Below are 15,718 nucleotides of genomic sequence, written 5' to 3' on the forward strand. Positions count from 1 at the left end.
GCAAATGCAGACTGAAAGACGGGGATTGTTTTGCCATCTAAGTGTAAATATTTCCTCTGTAGGAGTATTGATCAGAATTTTGGTTGAACTCTTTTCTAACTGTAAAGTTGGTGGATCCAACCTAATAATTGGACCTGGTATACAATCATGAAGGTTAAATGTTTTATTGAAAGTTGAAGGGAAAACTTCTCTTATTTTTGCCCATCATCTAGCCCTGTTGATGTGAGTGAAGCATAACTGGCAGCAGCCATAAGACCACTATCTGTCTTAACCTGATCACTTGATGTTGGGAAAGGGTTTCTTCTTGGGGTGATAGATGGAAAAATAAAAGAGTAAACCAAAAAAAGAAAGAAAAAAGTTTAGAGCTTCTGATAACCTCTCTGGGCTGTGATGTGCATCGTTGTAATAAACATAATCACTACAAAAACTAATCTCCCCATTTGTTTCTGCTGCTGCAGGGATCCTCTGTGTGACTCCCTGCTCTGAGGTACAAACAGCAGGGAAGAAACGGGCTTGTTGCAAAAACTGTGGAAAGTCTCTCCAGCATCGATGGGCTCTGCTTTCTCTGATACTAAGATAACATAGGGAAACGGGGAAGAAACAAATTCACGACTGAGATTTTTCTGAAAACTGACTTTGGAGGAATGATTCATGTGGCTCTAGATTAATACAAATTGGTATTTCTTGCTCCTATCAATTCCTGAGCTAGGGAGAAAGGAAAGAGGAGATCAGGGATAGTATCATCCCTGGGGAATTTCAAGAGCATGTTAAATTTACAAACAAATCAGACGAAAGTGGAAAACACAGGCTTTGTTACCAAAGGGGCATAATAAGAAAACCCCAGCTGAATTTATGCACAGATAACCAAAGGATCCTAGAAACGGCAACTATGCTATCTGTTGGTTGTCTAACACCGTATTTTGACGCCACGATTGTTTAGATCAGAGCTGTAACTGAGCCCATAAACAACACACCACCACTACTTGGTCTGTTCTATTAGATCATGAGCTTATGAGAGTATGGTGTGGGAGCGGGGTAAGGGAATGCCTGGTATTCCCTGTTGTTAGAATTTAATCCTAATTCCCAATGGAGCATTAGGCTTCACCCCGTCCCATCCCGTCCCCGCGGCACCGGGGAGGCGGGCGCAGGAGCCTCCCGTGGGTTTTCGTGAGCCGGGAGCCAGCTCGGTCCCCGCGGCCCCCTCTGGGGAGGGTGGGGGGCACAGGCGGTGCTCCCCGTTCCCGGAGCCGTTACTTGGGCGGCGGTGTCGGGGCATCAGTCTGCCGCGGGAAAGCTGAGAGGGTGGAGGTGTGGGCCCTGGAAACTCCCCGTTTGTCGGGCCATCAGGTGCTTTCAGAGTTTGTGTCTGGGGGAAAATACTTCACGTTTCCCTAAATACTTACTGTGCAGATCCTCACAGTATTACACATACTATACAGCTGCCGAGCAGCCTCGTTGGTGGATGGCAACGGTTGGGATACAAACATCCCCGTCAAATGCTCTCTTACGGCTCCACGCAGCTGCTGTATCCCTGATGAAGGATTATAATTTGACTGCTGAGCGATCAAAGAGAGGCATTTCAGGGTGTGCGGCTTGCTACTTTATGATCAGTTATACCCTTTGCAGGAAAGAAGTAATCATGTTCTCAGGACTACGTATCTTCACAAAGGTCCATTCATTTTTTAAAGGATGGTTTTCCACATAACTATCATTACTGCTGTTGTTATTGCTATTTATTGCTACAGCTATAGCTTCTAGGAGCCGTGGTTAGAAATCAGGACCCTGTTTATGGCGAGTGATGGAAGAAACTACCAAAAAAGATAACTGCTCCCCAGAGTAGGATTTGCAAACTAAGTATAAGCGTGTGGGTACGTCATCAAAAGCTACCTCCGTCTCCCAAGTGTATCCAGGAAGAAGACAAAGAGTAAAGGAGGGACTGACCCAGCACAACATGGGTTTTGCCTGAGATGAATCTTCCATTTGTTGCTTTAAAATCATGGAATCAAGTAATAAAGCCTTTTGCAGGTTTTGGTGTTTAGGACTAAATCGTGAGACAGGAACGAGACCTCTGAGAAATGAAGGGTCCAGGGGCATCCCTGTATTGTTGGTGGGGATTGGGAGGTGGAGATAATTTGCAAGCACTAAGCAGCTCACCTGGTCTGGCCTCAACAGCGTGACCTGCGTCCGTCTGGATCGGAACCAAATCTTGTGCAGGAAGGTAGGGTGGCACAGGAGGGTAAGGTGGCACAAGAGAGTAGGGTGGCACAGGAGGGTAAGGTGGCAAAGCCCTGTTTTGTTGTCCCTCTCAAGAGCACTGCCCTACGCTCAAACCTTCTTCCTTCAGCATCATCCACTCCCCTTTAACTGATAGTGATGTTAGCTTTTGTTCTGGCTTTGCAATGGTTATGAGGTGCACTCCATCGCTTTATTCTGCTACGCTTGGCATGTACTTCATCTTCCACCACTACAGCAGGATTATTCTGATGAATGGTCTACAAAATTCCAGCTAGCATGTGCCTTTATGTTGCTCTGTCCTCCTCCTCCTCACCTTTGAAATCAAGGAAAGTGTTGGGGTTATGAAAGCAAGGGACCAACTGAACTGTGCCAGCTGACAAATGTAGGATAACACCATGCCCTTGCAAGGACCTGCTCTTCTGAAGTGCCGTTTCCTTGAGGTCTGTCTGTATGGTACTGCTGACCCTTTCCTGACACTCAGCTGCCGTTGTCATCAGCTGGTTTCTTGTAGCTTGGTTTCCTATGGGAGGAGCAGTCAGTGAGGGAAAATCTGGGTATATTCTTATGTTATTTACATGTGCTTATATACATTGATTTGGGAAGGAGACAACCAGAGGGCAAGAAAGACAGTCCCTCTTGAGAGTTCTCCTGCCAAGTCACTGGTTCCTGAGGAGCAGTTTGGTTCCTGAATCGGCTGCACACATGCTTTACGTCAGGAAGTAAATTCCTGCTGCCAGACAGCTTGTCTGTCCATAGAGCTGCCTATGCTCCCAAAGTCAGGCAAACGGTGCATCTTAAGAAAAAAAAAAAAAAAAGGATTTGACAAGCCATCTTAGAAGAGCATGGGGAGCAGCACGACTGAGTGACACTGATGTTGTTCTTTGCCTGACAGGTGCTGTGGGTTCCCCCATTATCTGCAGCATTTGGTGGTTGTTTTGCCGATCAGGGATACCAATTAGACTCAGATACCAGAGTGAAGAGAGCAGGCGTATTTTACTTAAAATAACTAAATAATGTAACAGAACAATACAGAAAACTTACAGTAAGAAAAGACAGAACAACGGGCTTAAACAAATAGGGAAATACCTTGTAATGCATCAAATCATTACTACCTGAGAAAGAGAATAGTGATTAGGAAAGATCCATCACCACTTGCACACGTTACCATCATCCAGATCCGTAGTCGCTGGGCACACCTGGTCACAACGAGGATTTGGAGACCCCGTCCCGGCAAGGGGGAAATCCTACGTGATGTGTCCACCCATAGGTGAGGCTTCCAAAGTCGCTGTGAGCTGGCCCAGCCTTATATATCGCCAAATCCGCAAGCCAGAATAGCTGGCACCTTTGTTTTGAGCAGAAATACCTGGTTTCAGTCTCACATTAGGTTCCCCCCAGAGCCTGGCCAGGGCTCAAGGGAGAAGCCAAAGGAGTTTCTCTGCTTATCTGATGGAATTATGCACAAGGTCTCACATCAGGTGTCGGGGACAGACACCTGCTTCCATGACTCTGTTATTCTATTCACATACAAAGGAAGGGAAAGACACATTCAAGGTAGCTACATCCTCCATGCATATTTCATTAGGGATTACATTCCGGGCTAACAGTTTCAGTTCAGGGCCTGTTGCTCAGCCTTCAACACTTCCACCTTATACATCAGGATAGGTGGTTTATTATAACTTAGTATAATACCTGTTGGCATCATGGTTACCAGTTATGAAATATACAGGATTCATCTATAGGTCAACTCTGGCTTGAGTTTATTGTCCAAGCCTTAGCACTTCAGTGGTTTGCAGGATTTCGCTGATGCTCAGATGTCTTTGGGGTTATTATTAATGAGGGTGTTAGAGCAGTGTGAGGTGTACTCTTCTCTGTGCAGTGCCTGCCAGGAGCACAGGAGCGGTGGCACTGCTCTGCTGGTGTCACACCTCATGCCTGGGGGGACACAGCACTCTGAACGGCCCCGTGGCATTCTGGGCTTGCTGCACTCCAGTTGGGTTGTGATGGTGAATTATATGGACAGACTGAACTAGCTTAGATCTAGCCATTTTGGGTAAAGGTGGTTTTCTAGGCAGTGGTAGTTGCAGGGCAGTATTCGGTTGTATTGGAGCAATCTAGCTCGAGCTCTTTTGGGTATGAGCTGGGGTCTTTGGCAGTAATGCCAACATACCACAGGCTCTAAGGGCATTTCTCTTTCCTCAGCTGCTTGGCTTTTGCCTTCAGTATTTTGACCTCCAGGTAAAGTGCCAGTGGCTGTGAGGTGTTTTGTGATTTAAGGCTCACCAAGGGCTGGATTTGTGCAGATAAGAAGACATATCAGGTCTCTGAGCCTTCCCTTCCCCCTTTCAGCAAGTTTGTCAGAGGACATGAGAGCATCACACTTAGCCATGTGATTATAGATCAGTTTGTTATTTATGCATCTTTATGCTCATGTGTTTACAGAGTATATCTTGCAATCAACTGCAAAACCCATTTAATAATCTGTAACAGTCATACATCCTTAATTGCATTCAGCCCATTGATCTGCATTCAGCCCACTCATTCACCTCAGCTGTCATAGGAATCTTGTACATGTTGTAGGGAGGAGCAAACTTACCCCCCCATAGGTACCTATCCCTGAAACTCCCTCCTAGAAACTATCATCGAGATGTTAGCTGTATATATAAACATGTTTTGATGACCTATTACTTTTAACATACTGAAATTAGAATTGTAAACAAAAAACTTTATTTCTGATGGAAAGACACCATCATTAGGCAGCCTTGCACATCTGGTCCTGAGTTAATATCTATCCAAAATGAAGTAGTAATTATGCATAAGTATAGGCATATATGCACATGGTGTTAACCTAAATTCACAGATGCAGGAGTAACAGCAGTTCATATATGGAGGAGACTTATACGGCTCTGTAACTACACATGCAAATATATAGTTTTACACCCACATTTGTACATGGCTATATAATCATAATGAACGGCATTACATATGTTTTACAGTTCAGGGAACTATCTTTATTCTGGCAGTACTTAAGTGGGAGCTTAACTTTGATGGGTTGAAGTTTCACTGAAGTCTCAGGGAATTAAAGATACGCCTGATGTTATTCTTCTTCTCAAGCGCTGGCATACGCAGGGATTGCTTTACACATGTTGGAGTGTTTTCCTGAATCCTTGCCTCAAGGCCGCTGTGCAGAAATATACGTGAGTCCTTCTGCACACAGAAATTGCAGGAGTGATAACAGATGGCGGGGCTGCAGCTGTAGGTTGAGGATTTGTTCCGCATGGGCGAAAAATGTAAACAGGAAAACCCCATGGTCCTTACTCCATCGGATCTCCCACTGATCTGAAATGTGGGGTTGATGGAGCAAGGACCAAGAGATCTGTCTTGGAGGAGCTGGTACAAGGTTTCTCACTCTGATATGTCACAGCAGGGCTGCAACGTGTCAGCCCACTTTGCTCTGGAGCAACCCAGAACTTGCAGTCATTGTAGATCCAGTCTAGCCTACTTATTCTAATTTACTATCTTTCCCTCTCTTTCTCCATTTGTTAACCTTAACATGCCTTTTTACAGTTCCTTGGAGAAGTAGTACCAGTGGAATACTCGTGTAGAAAAAAATTGCTTTTGCGATACAGAACACAGCTAATTACAGCGTTACAATTAGCTGAACGCCCTTAACAGAGTCCAAGGGGGGAAATCATAGAGCAGCATCTGCTATAACATATGTTTTTCTAGTTTCCAGAAGATAACAGTGGGCATGTACGCTGCCATGGATTGTGCTTTCTGCCTGAAGAGCAGAGCAGCCCGCAGATGCTCCAGTATTTCTTCCATCCGAACTCCGTGAGAAATGTCTGATGCTGCATACATCTGTCATGATGAATTATGCTTTCTTGGCTTCAGACTTCTTCATGCAGACAGACTTATAATGATGCAGTGGTAATTCATATCCTGTCGTTCCTGAGTGCATACTTCATCCTAAGTGTAGGTGTCGTACCAAGAATGGTGTAGAGGTAACAGGCAGTATGGCATCGCGTGAGTTTGAGCTCAGCTGTGAGGTGCTTCTCGTTGTTCACTGAATTACCATATAAAACAGATGAACTGCTTCTTTATGTGTGGATATTTTTTTTTTTTCACTGTGGTATTGGAAAGCTGAAGTGCTCTTCTGTGTACTGTTCAGTGAACTAAACCTGAAATGGCTCATTATTTTCTATTCTATAGATTAACATTGCCTTGCCCCAAACCTCCCAGAACAGTTGTTGCACCCCTGCTAATATAGGGCTCAGTGTTCTGAACTATGGTAATTACAGTTGAATTAGAGCTGACAGTGATTGAGCCAGCTTTGTCAAATACTGCTTTAGATTTAACACAACCTTCTGCTCCTTTCAATTATTTCATTTTTTAATCACATTTTTAATGTTTCACTGTCTTTTGCCTTAACCAGGCCCAGAACCCCAAGAAGAAAAGTGTTTGTAAAGACATTATTAAAATATATGCCACTATAGTTGCAAAGCAGCAGGTAGTATCTAACTTTGGACCACATCCATCCTCCTAAGTACTGATTAATAGGAGAGTTTGTTTATAGAAAGCAGGTCTCTGTTATTTAGCCAATTACTTAGTTATCGGTTCTCTCTTCCCAGTTTGTCTGGCAATCTTGCGCTATGATCTGTGGCAGCTTCTGACAAAAAAAAAAAAAAAAAAAAAATTTGGGAAGGGCTTTGGCCGGGGCATATAAACCTGTGATTTACCTCCAGTAAACCCTGGAGGAAGGATGCTGAGAGAGAAAGAAGACCGTGGCTCCTCCATAAGCAGTTGGGAAATAATCTGGCTCTGGTCAGGTGTTTGTATGAGCGTAACTCTGCCCCCGTGCTTTACTTTTCATGCTTTCAACATAGTGCTAGAGCTGTTGGTTCTTCATGAATACGATGTCATATGGTTAGTACACGTGTCTTTATGAACGGGAGAACGGTGACCATCTTGTGGGCATTACGAGTCCTTATGTGGAAGATGTGAGTGTGATGGGAAGTTAACCCTGGGGTCTCAGTGGTGGGACCAGAGCTGCCGTGGAGGGTAAAAGTAAATTAGGATTGTCGAGGGAGTGGAGATTTTTCTCACTTGGGCGATAGTTCTCTGACTGATGCATCAGTTAAGTGTTACTTATTTGTAACTGTACGTGAGCATACACTTGCAGGCGTTAAATGAGGCAAGTGGGGCTCCTCGTTTGCAAGAACATCTGAGTGCCTGGAAGGAGTGCAGAGCTGAAAAGGCAGGCCATGAATTTATACACGTACATGTTACATAGCAAAAGCCTAAAGGCCGGATAAGGTTTGAAGTAGGATGAATTGTAAGCTTTATTCACTAGATGGCAAAACCCATAGTCTTTGATCCAGTAATCCATATGTCAGTTGGATCATAAATCCTATAATTAAGTACAGTGTAGTTTTTCAGCCCCTTTTCCAGAGACTTTCTTTCACATTCTTATTTATCTTTTGTCTGCTGCCTGAAAATGTCAAAAGAGGGTGGTACAGCCGTTCATAATCAGGTCTGAGCCTGATTCCTCCGTCACTTTTAGCATGTGTTATGCACTGATTTAGAAACTATTTTAAAATACATTAAAGCCATCATAAGAAATGAAGGAAGCACTTCTGAGTGTGTGCTTGACGCTTACCTCGTTGAATTCAGGAAGAAGGGATTATTAAAGACATAAAAGCTGTCTCTTTATCAGGAGCTTAAAAACACTCCTAGGGAAAGAAAATCTGTTGTGCTTAGCTGCTGTAATTTAAGAGCCGAATTCTGCTCTCATTTCTAATGGCATAAATTTGAATTTGATTGAACTCTGGATTAACATTGCTGCAAATGAGATCAAAATGGGACTTCAGAAGTTCATAAGGTAAGGAGCAGTTTTGCACTCGACCTTGTTCATTTTGTCTATGTGTATGCTCTTACCAACTCTGTGTTTGGCACATCACCCTGATCTCTTTTTAATGGTACTAGTCAGAATGGGTATTTTTGATTCTAATGCCAGATGTGGCCAGATTGGTAAAATTCCCCTGGCGTTTCTACTCTTTGCCATTCCCAAGATGTTTGAATACTGTGTGAAAAAATAATGGCATGCTGCCTAGATCTTGAGATTTTGATTCAAGTATTTCATGGACTTTCAGGTTCAAAAGGGCTGCAATTATATCGAGTTTCGCTTGCTACATACCACAGGCCAGCTTGTGTGACTCTGACCATGCAGAGATGGATGGAGAGAGTCTAAAAAGACTGCAGTAATTTCAATAATTAAATATTGATTTAATAGTTAATATAAGTTCATTATATAAAAATGATAGCTTACAATCTGTTGATAAAAAAAAATCAGAACTGTTCATACTATATTGACTAAAAAAATACTGGTTTTTGGTCAACATTATGAAGTGGATTGGAAAGCAGTTTATACATTTTCTTCCGGGAGTTCATTAAAGCAGAAGTTCTTGAATTAGACAAATATATGCAGACTTATAAGGGAAAATATCTTAGTGTTCATTTCAAAAAGGAATAGTATTAGCCATCCTCAGCTTATTCACTTTCTTACCTCTTCCACTGACATCTAGTAGGGTTACATTATTTCAAGGTCAATATTTCCAAGGGTGATTCTCTCCAAGGGTGCAGGACGTTGTGTAATTGGCCATTGGTCAGAAAATGCGTTAATACTGATAAAGCATGTTGGAATGTTTTCTGCTTGTCCTTATACGACTTACAAAGTATACAGCTCTTGTTTTTTCCCAACTCAACGTCAAATTAATGGAGTTTGTCAGCTGTTTAGGTAATGAGCTAGAGCAGACATCATGTTTTTGGAGGAGATACGTGTGTTGCATTGTGAGGCCAAAATCCAGAAAGATGAATGTTTTCAACTATCATGACAACCAGACTATTTTCCCTGAATATGCAGTGCCTAGTAGCCTTAAGGAAAGATTATTTTGTAAAACCTTTTAATGATTACTGGCAGAAATACAAGAAAAATGAAAGACATTTTGATTTACACCATGAAGTGAGATTGGAATCAAATTCTAAATGACAGGCACTTTCAGTTTCTGGGGGTTTTGTTTTGTTTTGGTTAGGTTTTGGGTTGGGTTTTTTTTTTGGTTTTTTTTTTTTTTTTTTTTCAGTAGTGCTTCACTGGTGGGGATAAGGAGTTACTGTAATGCTTGGGAGAAGGCCCAGGAGGTGACTGACCCCAAGTCTCCCATGTCTTACCTGGGTTCAGCTGTGACATGTTTTTTGCAAAAGCCAGTAGTATCACCTGAGATTTAAGAGCTGGAGCTGATACGAAATTTCTCTGCCTATCTTTTACCTATCCAACCACTGCAGCAGCGTTTAATCATAAAATGGTTTGGGTAGGAAGGGACCTTAAAGATCATCTAGTTCCAACCCCTCTCCAATAAGCAGGGAAACCTTCCACTAGACCACGCTGCTCAAAGCCTCGTCCAACCTGGCGTTGAACAATTCCAGGGATGCCAGGATCTCACCACCCTCACAATAAAGAATTTCTTCCTAATATCTAATCTGAATCTACTGTCTTTCAGTTTAAAACTGTCACACCTCCTGCTATCCCTGCACTCCCTGATACAGAGTCCATCCCCATCTTTCCTGTAGCCCCCTTTAAGTACTGGAAGGCCGCTATAAGGTCTCCCCAGAACCTTCTCTCCTCCAGGCTGAACAACCCCAACTCTCTCAGCCTGTCCTCAGAAGGGAGGTGCTCCAGCCCCATGATCATCTTCATGGTCTCCTCTGGACTTGCTCCAACAGGTCCATGGCCTTCTTATGTTGGGGGCCCCAGAGCTGGACACATTATTCCAAGTGGGGTCTCATGAGAGCAGAGTAGAGGGGGAGAATCCCCTCCTTTGACCTGCTGTTCACATTTCTCTTGATGCAGCCCAGGATACAAGTGGCTTCCTGTGCTGTGAGTGCACATTCCTGGCTCATATTCAGTTTTCCGCCCACTAATACCCCCAAATCCTTCCTCTCAGGGCTGTTCTCAATCCACTCCTTGCCCAGCCTGTACTTGTGTTTGGGATTGCCCCGACCCATGTGCAAGACCTTGCACTTGGCCTTGTTGAACTTCATGAGGTTTGCACGGGCCCACATCTCCAGCCTGTCCAGGTCCCTCTGGATGGCACATCCCTTCCCTCCAGCGTGTCGGCCACACCACACAGCTTGGTGTCATCAGCAAACGTGCTGAGGGTGCACTCAATCCCACTGTCCGTGTCACCAACTAAGATGTTAAACAGCACCAGTCCCAACACCGACCCCTGAGGAACGCCACTTGTCACTGCTCTCCACTTGGACGTTGAGCCATTGACTGCAAGTCTTTGAGTGTGACCATCCAGCCAATTCCTCATCCACTGAGAGGTCCCTCCGTCAAATCTGTGTCTCTCCAATTTAGAGACAAGGATGTTGTGTGGGACAGTGTCAAATGCTGTGCATAAATCCAGGTGGATGATGTCAGTTGCTCTTTCCTTATCCACCAGTGCTGTAACCTGGTTGTAGAAGGACTCCAACTTTGCCAGGCACAGTTTGCCCTTAGTGAAGCCATGTTGGCAATCACCTTCTTATTTTCCATGTGCTTTAGCATAGTGTTCAGGAGGATTCACTCTGTGATCTTGCTGGGCACATTGGTGAGACTGATTGGCCTGTAGTTCCCTGGGTCTTCTTTTTTTCCTTTTTTAAAATGGGGGTTTATGTTTCCTTTTTCCCAGTCAGTGGGAACCTCACCAGACTGCCATGACTTCTCAAATACAATGGATAGTGGCTTAGGCACTTCATCCACCAGTTCCCTCAGGTCCTGTGGATGCATCTCATCAGGTCCCATGGACTTGTGCACCTTCAGGCTCCTTAGATGGTCTCAAACCTGATCTTCTCCTACAGTGGGTGGTTCTTTTTCTAGTCCCCGCCTTTGCCTTCTGCATCTTGGATGGTGTGGCTGGAGCACTTGCCGGTGAAGAGTGTGGCAAAAATGTTATTGAGTACATCAGCCTTCTCCATATCCTGGGTCTCCCATTTCCTTCCGGAGAGGGCCCACCTTTTCCCTAGTCTTCTTTTTATCACCAAGGTACCTATAGAACCTTTTCGTGTTGCCCTTGATGTCTCTGGCCAGATTTAAATGTACCAGGAATATGGCCTTCCTAACCTGATCCCTGGCTGCTCAGACAGTTTCTCTCCAAAGTTTGGTCTGTAAGGTCCATGTAAAGCTCATGGAAAGAATTAGATACCTCCAAAAAAAGCAATCCCAAATTATGCAAACTGTATAAAGAGCCATCCAGAGCAATCCATGGAGCTCTGGGCAGAGGCATGAATATGAAGCCCAGCTCACTCTGGAGTGGGGTTCCTGGAGGCAAACAGCTGCATCCATTCGGGATCCAGATTGGCAGTCACCTCCATCTATCATTTGGGAGGAAGAAATCCTTGCAAACTCACTCTTGTTTTTTAAAGCATTTCCACAGTGGGATGAAACGCTGATGCCTATAAGGGGAAGGGAGTCTGGGTTTGGTCCCTTTCCTGCTCTAAGGGGCTTTTGGATTTGTGCCTCCCACCTTCCACATGAGTGATGCAGTTGGGGCTTGAGCACCTGTAAACTGCTGACTTGCAGAAAGGAAGAGGTAATTTTTCTTCTGTGCTTTAGGTTGCTATAACTTTTTCCTGCTCTTCTTTTCTCTATAGTTTCTGATTCAGATTAGCTGAGGACTCTTTGCTGGTGTGGTATTATTGCCATTCCCTGTATTCATTATTGCTAATATCCTTCTCAGACTTGTATTCCACCAATTATATCTGGAAGGTTTCTCTCCATTTTTTTTTTTTTTTTTTTTTTTTGGAATTCCAGGTATTTGTTGATTTAAGGATGAAAAAAATCTTCCACTTAAAATGCTGCACTCTCTTCTCCAGCTAACTTCACTGTATCCTTTAGTTTCTCAGTTTGCACACTTGGAAGTCAGGACTTCTGGTATGGAACTTCTTTCCTTCCTCTGGGTTATCGCCACATGAGAGCTTGAACACTTGCTCCAGATCTAGATTGGGTGAATGATCCTCACATAATTACCTCCCCTAATTATCAAGGAGATAGTGTGTCAGGTAGGTGCTGTGTGTGCAGCCAAAGGGTTTCGATTCTCAACCCTTTGGAATGCAATGGCAAAGCTTTTCTGATACACGCTTGCTATAGGTGTAGAGTAATATGGTATCAGCCGCTTAATCAGCTCTTTACTGGCATTTGGACTATTCCCAAAAGATTTGTGTTCACTAGATGTCTTTTAGGGCAAACTACTTGGTGTTGGGGTGTGACAGGGGTGGTGGCAAGTGCCAGGCTGGCAGGGCACTGGGTGCAATGGGCTGTGGGAGCCACTGACCCACCTCCAGCCACAGGAGGTTTGGCCACAGGGCACTTGGCTATTTATTTTCTCATCAGTCTACACTCTTGTTCTTGCACTAAGTTTAGCCTACTGTGGATGAAAGGAAGTTTTTTCAGGCTCATCAAGGCCAGATTCTTTGAATACCAGCCAAAAGAGGATAAAAGCATGTCCTTGGGTAATGGCTTGCATCACCAAAGTGGGGAAGGGCCACAGGTGACATCTGGGTGCAGCTTTTCTGATTATATATTTATTTCTTTGTTTGGATTGGGACTCATTGTCTACTTTTATATATTAATTTGGGATGTCCCACTGTCCTTCTTGATCTCTCTTCTCCCATGTACAGCCTCTCAGGGGCACCTTCACTGATGTGCCCCAGATCCTGGCCCTTGGCCTCCTCTGAGTTGTAAGAAGTTACTGTTCCCTGCTACAGAGGCAATCCTTGCATTTGTGCCAGCAAAGCTTGCCTTGGCATGCTTCAGTTTGGACCAGTCCTGTTGCTCCTCCCCTGGCCTTGCTGGCCCAAGATGCCCAGAAGAGCAGGTTTTTGAGGCCAGTGGGGCTTTCCCAATACACTTGCTGCTTGGCCAACTGCAAGTGGGCACGGCTACCCTACGCCCCTGGCATCCATGGGATTTTTTTCCTCACTCTTTCCAGGCCCTGCACAGACTCCTTTCTTACTCCTTTCAGCACTAGTTTCCTCTCCCTATGTTCACCTACCTTCCTCTGCCTTCACATGTAAGCCCAAGAAGCCAAAGACAGCACTGACTCTAGGACTGATGCAGTCCTGCTGTGCCTCTGGCTGGCTCACCCTTGCACAGATAAAGCATGTGTGGGTGTGAAAGGGAATGGGAAAGAGCTCTGGTTTAGCCAGCCAGCAGTTGCTGCATGCCCAGATCACATAGCAGGTGCCCTTTGGCTCAACTTTCCTGTATCCACCTTGTTCCTATTGGCTCAGAATAAGCATTGGACTGTACACATGGCTGCCAGAGAAGAGAAGATTTTCCAGATAAAAAAAGATGCAAACCGATATGGATGAGAGAAATATCAGAAAGACATTTCATAGAGCTTCCTCTACTTTCCTTCATGCTTTCTCAGGTGTGTTATGTCCATTCTCAAGGGCAGGCTGGCCAAGGGGTTTTTCTTTCTTTACCGTCATGAAGGCACTTCTTGGTGTGACTGCTGAATATGGGACCAAGTGATATCAGTGTGGGATGCTGGTTGCTTTAAGCCTATACTTTGGCTGGTTTGGGTTAAAATAAACAGGAACAGGGTGCACTGCTTGTGAGTTCATATGTAATTACTTCAGCCTCACAGTTGAGTTTAATTCAACACATCTCTTGTCTGTGAAGAATGTAGAGGTCAAGATAGTCTCTTTTCACACCTTTCCTCATTATTTTTGAGTTGCTTGTTGTTTAGATGAGTAACAGAAAATGAAAAAAAGGTGAGTAGTCTCCTAAAAAAAGCATAGATGCTTTGATCTTTATTTAATAAATAAATAATTGACTGACCATATCCTAAAAGAAGGAGAAAGCATTCAGTACTCCTTATGTACTCCTGAGTCCTTTGCACAGTTTTGTATTCTGCTGAAGTAAGGGGCTCAGAATGAAAATAAATGCAAATATTTTAATTTGTGATATATAAAAACTAAAAGAGAGGAGTGATTTCAATTCTAAACTATTTAAATGATGAGTATTTCCTAAGAGAGGAATATTGTAACAGCAAGAAGTGATTGCCTTTTTTATTCATCTCTGATGTCCGGGACATCTTTCAGTTACTGAAATTGTATGGATGTGAGCAATCTCATGAAAAACAAGTTGAGTGCACTCATAGGACTCAAGTTAGTTGTATATATTAATCCCACTGAGTTTAAGGGTATGAACGGTGTAAGCACAGTTACTTGTGTGTCTGTGCATTCGTGGCGTAATAGCTTCTGTCTTGCAAAGATCTGTTAAGAGAAGTAAATACTTGCTGAAGCTGCTACATGAGATGCTTCTACCTCTCATCTTCCACCCCCCCCCAGATGAAGCAGTCAAATTCAACTTTTATAACCCAGTCCATTTGTCTGAGTCCAGATACTCTAAGTTTACGTAGCTGTGGCAAGGTGGAACTTGTTCCAGGGTGTAGCCATACATCATTCTTTAGATGTGATTTTACTTCTATATAATAACTAATGAAATTTAGATGTGCAAAAGAAACCTCTTCGAGTTATGGGTGGTCAAGGAAAGTTCCTTTTGAGTAGTTACTTTCAGAGAACAATGGTTTAATCAACAGGCTTGGTGCCAACCCACATCTAACCAAATCGTCCTCATGCTGAAGACGTGCCAAAGTGAAGGCTTGTGAGAAACGGCTTGCAGGAATGGAAAAGAACAGCCTGAGGTTTCCACTGGTTTGGAAAGGCTTGGTCTTGGTTCAGAAATTGTGTTCCAAAGGAGAAGCACAAGCTGCTTTGGGAGAGAAAGATAGGTCTGAGGCTCTCCTGTCTACTCTGCCTAATGCCTTGGGATGTCATGGGAGAGATGCACCTCAACACAGGCGACCTAAATGTGGTATTATTTCTCTTGTTCCACATACCAAAGGTGCAAAGGGAAGACCCCTCTGTCATCTCTTAAATTCAGATAATGTAGACCTAACCTGATCCATTTCCCAAAGGACCAATTCACTGGAAAACATTGTTAGTGTAAGTCACTACAGATGGCAGTATGGTCAAATCTGTGGGTTGACTGGAGGATGTAACTCCTCATACATCCAGTCATGGTCTGACTGTGATGAGTATTGAGAAACACTTGAAAAAATGCCAAGCATAGTTCATTCTCACTGAAATCAACAGCACTTGATAGGCCAAGATATAGGTTTATATGAAATGTAAGAAGTTTTTGAAGTCCCATGACAGTTAAAGTAGATCACATGAAAATTAGGTCTAAATTCAATACCTAATTTACTCTTTATTCACTTTTCAACACTAAAGCTGTACAATAATGTACTCACTCTGTGGCTTAGGGCCAGTCTTTAGATATATCTAGCTTTTCAAAGAATGAGAAATGCACAGGGCAGAAATATGAAGACATGACATAAAGGCACCATTCACTGTCTTTGAATTATATTTGTGATCCTGA

General features: G+C 43.7%; 1 long non-coding RNA gene across 1 annotated transcript; it reads right to left on the reverse strand.

The window, feature by feature from the left end:
* Positions 1-3,212: 3,212 nt before the first annotated feature.
* LOC113477810 lies at positions 3,213-12,022 on the reverse strand. The gene is made up of 3 exons (XR_003397976.1): positions 12,011-12,022; positions 9,805-9,810; positions 3,213-3,609 (listed from the first exon to the last, which is right to left on the reverse strand). It is a non-coding gene; the product is annotated as an uncharacterized LOC113477810 (long non-coding RNA).
* Between the last annotated feature and the right edge of the window lie 3,696 nt (positions 12,023-15,718).

This window comes from Athene cunicularia, assembly GCF_003259725.1.
Source record: "Athene cunicularia isolate RWA chromosome 3 unlocalized genomic scaffold, athCun1 chr3_part1, whole genome shotgun sequence".
Taxonomy (NCBI): Eukaryota; Metazoa; Chordata; class Aves; order Strigiformes; family Strigidae; genus Athene; species Athene cunicularia.